The sequence below is a fragment of the Embiotoca jacksoni genome, unplaced genomic scaffold, assembly GCF_022577435.1.
Source record: "Embiotoca jacksoni isolate LCO1_2020_lvr unplaced genomic scaffold, fEmbJac1.0.p SCAF_14, whole genome shotgun sequence".
Classification (NCBI taxonomy): Eukaryota; Metazoa; Chordata; class Actinopteri; family Embiotocidae; genus Embiotoca; species Embiotoca jacksoni.
The window spans coordinates 3,763,532-3,772,351 of NW_027185274.1; positions in this window are offsets into that span (position 1 = coordinate 3,763,532).

The following is an 8,820-nucleotide window of genomic DNA, read 5'->3' on the forward strand; positions in this document are numbered from 1 at the left end:
TGCTGTAAGATAGCTCGGACAGCTTGAACGAGAACGAACTGCGGGCAGCTCGCCGAGCAAACTGAGGGGAGTCTGAAGACAAGAATGTCTCGAGACCTCCAACTGACAGAGAGGAGAAAAAAAAAAAAAAAAAAAAAAAAAACCCGCGTGAGACCTCAGATATGCCCTAGAGCGCGCGCAACACTGCTGTGCACGCGCTTTCTTCACGTACCTGCTTCCATCACTCTTCTTCTGTTGCATTTTTTTTTAGTGCAGTACTTTAAAACAAAATTATGATAGATTTTCACCCATATTGATGGCACCGTTTTGGTGCTTTGTTTTTTTTTCCAATTAAAAGACTGAAATAGAAGACCGACTGAACAAAATACCACCTCTTGGGACTTTTAACTTTTTTCAAATGCAGACTTTTTTCATGTAATGATAAGATAGCCTAATGTTAGGACTGATACGTTAGAATTAATCAAGTGGCTTATTAACTTAATTTATTGTTAACAAAAAGTCAAAGTAAAATAGCAAGGGAACTGACATTTTTACTTAATAATGAATACAGGAGGCCTCTGGCTTTCTAATCTATAAAACAATGTTACATTGTAAAATTATCATTTAAAAAAGAAAAGAAGGAAACTAGGCCTACATGATGCTTATGGGTAATTCCTGAATCCCTTACAATGAAAGTGATTAATTAAAGATGTTAAAATAGGCCCATTTTTCAACTATTGTTCTAAATTACACTCCTTCAGTAGTTGCACTTTATCAAATACAATCAGCAATCAAAAGTGTTGCTCATAGAAACACAGTGATTTGCTCATATAGATTGTAAATCTTGAACAAGAACAATCAAAGAAGGTACCAGCAGCTCCATGACATGGTTTTAATATGACAGGTAATTTCCTTGTACAATGGATTAAGGAAATTGATTGTCTCATTTATTCAGATATATTTATTTCAGTCATCCTTCTCCTCTTCCAAGTAATTTACTTAGCAAAGTTTAATCGTGTGTATTTGCATGCGTATAAATATGATTGATGCTCTCTATCAAGCCGGTGTATTTTATTGTTGCACGACAAGCAATGTTATCTGGGCTGTTTGTGTGGAAATTGCTCCGTGATGACAGACTGCTGGTAGTTTGGACGCACTAGGACCCAGAGCAGAACCAAATTAAGGACAACCATCACATAAGAGGCTTAGTACATCTAATCTATACTCCTACACACACACACACACACACTCAGACACACACTCACACACAGTATTTCATAAACATCCCATTTTGAAACAAGCACGCATTCATGTCCCAAAGGCAAACACCGCCATTGTATTTTCATTTAGTTTTCATTTTCTCCAAACTGTTTTATTCCCCTTGTTGACCTTAACTTCCATCCCTCTGTGTGCGCCCATATGCTCCACTATTTCTCTCATCCTATTTCATTAGTGAACATCCTTCAATGAACTAAGAAGCCGAGAGCAAACTCATTTATTCCAGACCATTATCGTAAAAAAACAACAAAGAGAAATAGTCAGACATTAATTCTCCCTCGTCTGCTTGGTCAGTGAATGTGTGCATATCTGAGAATCAGAAATGAAAAAAAGGATTTCAAACTGAAATTGAAATGAAGTTTAACTCCGTCCCGGCTTCTCAACAATCATCATAATGAAATTTTTCCCACAGGAAATGCAATTTCTTTAGTTTCCAGTGTCCTCTCAGAACAATAACAGAATATTTTTTCCCAGAATCCTCCCCTCCTGACAGGCCTGGTAAACCAGTATTTGTTGTTAGATGCCAATCCTTTGTTTGTGTGTGTGATGCAGATGATAAAAACATGATAAGAAGGAAGATCATTTATGTGCATGCTTTCCATGATTGAGTGATTTGTTGGCATGACACCGATCAGAAACCATCACTTCCCAAAACACACACACACACACACACACACACATTATTTACAAACACACAAACCCGCCACACACACACACTTTCCCAGCTGTTAAGTACCTCTGACATCATGTTGTTCGATTGTGTATTTTTGTATGTCTGTGTGCACACTGTGTGCTTATAGTGTGTGTGTGTGTGTGTGTGTGTGTGTGTGTGTGTGTGTGTGTGTGTGTGTGACAGTCACACACTCACACACACACACACGCACAGAGTTCAGCCGATTTATCATAATATGCTTTATCTGAAAAGTAAGTATCTTACCTCGGGATAAAGGGAGGAAAGAGGGGTTTGTGGCCAGATTGACAGAGGAAGGGTGGATGGAGAGAACTGAGCGCTCACTGCAGTGGAACAGAGAGCAGGACCTTCAATTCTGTGGCTGAATTGATCACTATTGATAAGGTAACTGAACATTATGGGACGGGAGGGAGACGTGCTGACAGAGAGGGACACAGTGGTGTGTGTGTGTGTGTGTGTGTGTGTGTGTGTGTGTGTGTGTGTGTGTGTGAGAGAGAGAGAGAGAGAGGGAGAGGCAGGCAGACTTTGAGACACAACTGAGAAGGAAGGAATGTGGGCTTCACTGCGAGGGACTGATGGAGGTCAAAATTACAACTGGAGGAAACTGGGCGGAAAAGTTGAGGCGGATGGGGTGGAAGGAAGGAAGAGTAGAGGAACGTGATGATAAAACAGGGCAGGAAGAAGAGAGAGAGAGAGGCAGATGGGGAAGGGGGAGTGTGGGAGGGGCGTTGGGACAATCGCAGCTTTTTGAGGGTCTCCTTGTTCTGCTGCTTTTTATGATTTTATAGTCAAAAGTTCAACTATTCAAACAGAATGTCTTTTACTTTTGATGTTATTTGTATTTTTTTAATATGTTTATCAGACTACTGCTACTGTCTGAGTTTATATATAGATAGAAATGCTGGTGTGTGTGTTTGTGTGTGTGTGTGTGTGTGTGTGTGTGTGTGTGTGTGTGTGTGTGTGTGTGTGTGTGTGTGTGTGTGTGTGTGTGTGTGTGCACATGTATTGAGGTCAGTGTGTGTTAACTCCTCATTTAAGTGATGTGAGGATTACGCTGTGTGAGTCCAGGCCAGACCATGTGTCTCTGCATAGTGCTCTACGTCTGCAGTGACACAATGGGCCACATGAAATTAAGGTCCCTTGCTGTGTATAGGTTACAGTGAATGCTCCCGCTGTTAAGACTGCCATTACATGCCATTAGTGTGTGTGTGTGTGTGTGTGTGTGTGTGTGTGTGTGTGTGTGTGTGTGTGTGTGTGTGTGTGCATACGTATAAGTGTGTGTGTGTGTGTGCCCATTTAGAAGGATTTGGGTTGTCAGTAGTCCGTCATGGGTCGAAGCTAAAGATACACTCAGGCTGTGGTCGCTTATATAATGAGGAACTATATACAAGTAGGCTTGACTACTTTATATACACTGTACATATCACCAGCAGCGTTATATATAGAACAGCACTGTGTGTTTAGATGACTGTGACCCCCGTGTAACTGCAGGAAAACCTTAATCACGACTTTATGTTGTTGAATAATGTCCAAAAAAAAAATTGCTGTAAAATTTAAACTTAATATTCAGGCTACTGCACATTACAAATATAAGCTGCTGCTGTTTTTATATTTTATTATCAACTATGCTTTCTGTGCACAATCAACACTGACCCCGCTCCAATGACAAGACACATTACTTTACAATTGATTACTTTAATTTTCTACCAGTTATCCACCACATATTTATTATTGAAGTTACATTGCAGTTCCAATGTCTGTAATGATGTCATTTATGGTTCTAGAAATTAAAATGTAAAGTCATAATTGTCACACTTATGCACATTTTAGCCATATAAAATAACCCCTCAAACATATTCAATTGTTATCTTTATTTTAATGTTGTTATACACTTTCAGATTATATCCACTCTGAGTAAAAACAATATTCAAGTCAGAAGCAGGAACACAGTCAAACATGTCCTGACAGGCACACATGGCTCCCACGCCGATGAGTAAATTATTTTCGTGATTGTTGTGAGAATGGTTTGTAGTCGGCGTTTTTTTTTTCTTGGAGCTGATGGATGTTAATGTGAATTTCTGCCTCTTCAGAAAGAAAAAAATGGAGCTGTGTGTGTGTGTGTGTGTGTGTGTGTGTGTGTGTGTGTGTGTGTGTGTGTGTGTGCGTGTGTGTGTGTGTGTGTATGATGCTGCTGCACCAGAGTGCAGGCACAAAGCGTTATGTGACAGAAGGATGAGTCTGACTATGAGTTCATCTGTAAATAATGTCTGGCCAGCATCTTGATCAATTTCACAGACTGCAGACCCCCTGATGTGAGCATGTGTGTGTCCTGCTGTCTTCTCAGTGCAGACAGAACTCTAATCTACTGCAGACACCAGCAGGTGGGGTCTGTATGTTGTGTGTGTGTGTGTGTGTGTGTGTGTGTGTGTGTGTGTGTGTGTGTGTGTGTGTGTGTGTGTGTGTGTGTGTTAACTGTCATCATTTAGCCCCCTCCTTGACCGCTGTCTGGGGTTTTAGCATGTTAACACCTGTTCATGCCTTCATACTGATACACTTGGAATAATTTAAGATGAGAAATTTCAGTTGCATCCCAAATGTTATCAGAACATGTGAAGATGTTTTATTTTAATGCCAGAAATGCACAAAACATTTATGTGCATAGTACCTACATGTAAGAACTCACATCATGCTGTAATAAAACATAGCTGTTCAACTGGTTTGAATTGCAAATTCTGGTAAAATGTATATATATTTTTTACAACTTTTGCGGATAGCTAGATGACTATTCCTCATTCACAATGAATTCCTAAAATATCTGTATTATTGTTATCAGGTTTTAAGTCAAAACTAGACAATGATTTTTTTTTTTTTTAAATCCAGCTGAATGTGCAAACATGAGATCAACCACTGAAAAAAGGTTTAGGCTTATTGGGAAGGTGCATCACACACTCACTCAGGTTCCCATCACTTTAGAGGACTACGAACCACTACTACCTAAACCGATCTTTATCTAAAACTTACTCCGAGTCATTATCCTGAAATCTTATGATTTACACTAGAAAGACCCAAAGGAAGTCAGACTGACAGCTCCAGCTATGACACACACACACACACACACACACACACTATAACACTCAGCTTGTTAAAACAAGGTTATATGTGCATTCATGCATAGTTTCATGTGCACTGTCTTATGAAAGACGTGTGTGTGTGTAACGTGTTTGGGGAGCATGTGTGTGCTGGTGTCGTGGGGAAGAAGGACATTATTGGTGCGGGGATGGGGGTGGGGTGGGGGGGTTGAGTGTGTGTGTGTGTGTGTGTGGCGTGGTACAGTAGCTTGAGAGCACCCCCCCCCCCTCCCTCACCACCACCAGCACCGCCACCCCTCCCACCCCCCCACCTGCAGCCCCACCACCCCATATGGCAGTAGACAGCAGTAGTAATCATGGAAGTGGAGCAACAGGCCCTGAGCCTCACTAATCCTCGGCCACACTCCGACACGTGCCACACTGGTGCATACACACACCCTATGCACACACACACACACACACACACACACGCACGCACACACACACACACACACACACAGGGCTACTGAAGTGAAGACGCCATCTATATCATGCATACGTACGACAGGGTATATTTCGTAGACACGCGCAGCATCACGCATTTGAATACGCTGATTAAAGAAGAATAGCACAGACTGATAACTGTTATGTGAATGACAATGTAAATGTATTGAAGCCCGGTGCACCTGCCACTGGTGCCTCATCAGGACCAGGTTTGTCAAACACACAACACACACACCTCTTGTGACTTGCACCCACTGTTTGCCACCTAGTACCCATAATGCACTTCTCTCCCTCGATCCCCTGCATTACTTTTATATAGTTTCTCTAAGATTTCATGTTACATTAAAACCTGCAGTGTTGCAATTAAGTGCAATACAGAAACACAAAGAGTATTTTTGATTAGCAACAAGCACCTTGGCTTCATGCACACACACACACACACACACACACACACACACACACACACACACACACAGAGTCACACACGCACTCGCTGTGACACGTACACACACACAAAACCTTTTAACTGTGACGCACAAGGAGACAAGGGCTACAATGGCTCTCTTATTGTTAATTGGCCGTTTAATCCCGAGGAATGCGAGTGATTAGTACACACTGGTGGGTCAGGATCTTGCTCAACACTCCTGTTCACAATGGACAGGCTGTAACAGAGATCTGGGAGGGAGCACACACACACACACACACACACACACACACACACACACACACACACACACACACACAGGGGACAAAGGTGTGCACAATAAGCACTTGCAGCACACAAGTCTCACAAAAAAAAAAAAAAAAAAAAATCAAGCATTAGTACATGTGTATGCAGACACGCAGGGCCACAGTGACCTCACATACCCTCACACAAAGTGACCACACGTATGCAGCAATATACCCAGCATGCAACTCAGCTGTGGAGAAATATCATAATTTGAATTTTGTGGCACTTTAAATGGAAAGAGCACAAACGCCTGTCAGAGCAGGGAGAAGAAAAGAGGAACAATCAGGTGCAGGAGATCTGACTTTGCGGGGAATTTCAAAAGTCTAAAGTCACATGGAGCTGCATTACATTTAGCTGCACATTTGCATGTAATTGATGCATTGATAACCCAATAAAGTTTTATCAATTGATCCTTTGAGGCCCATAAAGTCACTCCAGAAAGAGGAAGAGAAAAAGAAAAAGTGCATGATCAGTATCAGAACACTGGTAGATCGATAACTAAAAACCAAGCACATTTTAAGGAAACACAGTTACATCATTTACTTTATATGGTAATAAATCATCATCTGATTACCTTCTAAAAACACAACGTATTGGATGGCAAAACTGAAGTAATCCATCATACAAAATATTTGACGTGTGCCAGTTTTTATTGTATCCAAATATAAAAATTGGCTTCAACCATCAACATAAATTAAACATTTATATTTAAATGAACAAACTAATAATTTGTACATAATGGAATGAGAATAAACACACTGAACAGCATTGTTTTAACTTTTTTCAGATTATACCACGAGGCTTTTGTACCACACTTTTAATTTTCATGAAACAATTTGATCTTTAAAGATTGTTCCGTTTTGAATTCTAGTCTGTAAGGCCCTCGTCAAAGTCATGCAAGACACAATCAGTGCAAATTCGCACGTAAAAGGACACCAATGAAAGGTTTATTCTACTTTGCCGGCATTAAGGGAATCCGCTGAAACGAACTGAATTCTGTGCAACATTTCTCTGTCAGATGCTGGCGTGACTGAGCCCAACTGTTTGTTTTGGAGTCACGGTGTAGGTGATGCTTAGTGCATGCTACCGTACCCCGCATGCACCAGACTCCACAGTGCCTCGGCATATTTACAGTACCGTGAAGAGGTTTAATAAACTCATGGAAATCACAGATGTTGTGACAGGAAGGCATTTTATCTGTAAGGAATGGTTAGAAAAACATTGATGGGACAGTCAGACTGGCTACAGGTGGATAGGTAGGGTCAATATATGTGTGTGTGCGCTTGTGTGTGTTCTGTAGGAGGTCCAGGCAGGCTGCATCACTGCTGACACACTGCTGCTGGTAAATCCAGCTTAGTGTGTCTAAAACAGGCCCACGAAATCTGCCACAGGGCACCTAATGCTAGGGCCGCTGTCACCCTCAATCACTCACACACACCTAATCCCCACGCTGTGACCCAACACACACACAGGCACATGCACACGCAGACGCATTCGCGCACACACACACACACACACACACACACACACACACACACACACACACACACACACACACACGGCCTGGCTACCCAATGCGCCGGGCCCATTGAGTTTGGCAGGCAGTCCCAGTACCAGGAGACACCAGCCACAGGGTCAACATTTCATATGGTGGGGGTGGCAGGTGGGGGATGGAGAATGTGGAGGGGTACAAGGTGGAGGAGTTCAGGGAAGGACGTGGCTAACAGGTGTAGGTAGTGATCGAGGTGTGGCGGGAGCAGACAGTGAGGTAGAGGAGGAAAAGCCTCGGGGCAGATGGATGCTAAAGGTAGATGGTGACGGAGGAGCTACTTGGGGATGTGTCAAAGTTTGAAGCGTAGGGAGCAGTGGGCGGGTGGGCGGGTTGGAACTGAAAGAAAACTGTGAAGCACGTTTGTGAAAACGCAGCATTATCTGTATCACTGAACATATCAACTTGGAGAATCCATTAAAGTCAAAGTCCGCCTGCTCCTGAAGCTCTTAATTCAATCTACATGCTACCGAGTGATAAACATAATGTGACAAAAGTAACACTTGTGTTTTAACATAAATGGGTCGTTCAATTCTTGTTGATAAAGACAATAAAGTAACATGGCGTTAGACTATCACGGACTGTGTTTCACACTATTATACTGTGTTTATTAATAACTTATGAGGTCAACAATGAAAACATAAATAAAAAAATAAAAAGGTAGTGGGTCTTGCACATTATAACTGTCTGGTGTTTGGAAAATCATAAATTATCATATTCTTTATTCTTATGATTTAATGATCCTCTTCAGTCATGCAAAAAAATATTTAAAATTAATCTGTCGTAAATAATAAATTGTCTCATGGGTTTTTTTTTTAGCACAAAAAACCTTTAGAAAGAACAGAATTTTTTTTTCGAATGAAAAATCTTTCAAAATTATTTTATATCAAGATCTGTTCCGTCTCTATCTTCCTGAGAGACAAGGCCTCAGTAATGTAAGAATGTTGTTTTTTTACAGAAGGTCATTTTGTAGGTGTAAATAATACAAATTTTAAATGGCTGAATTCCATTTAGCTGCTTC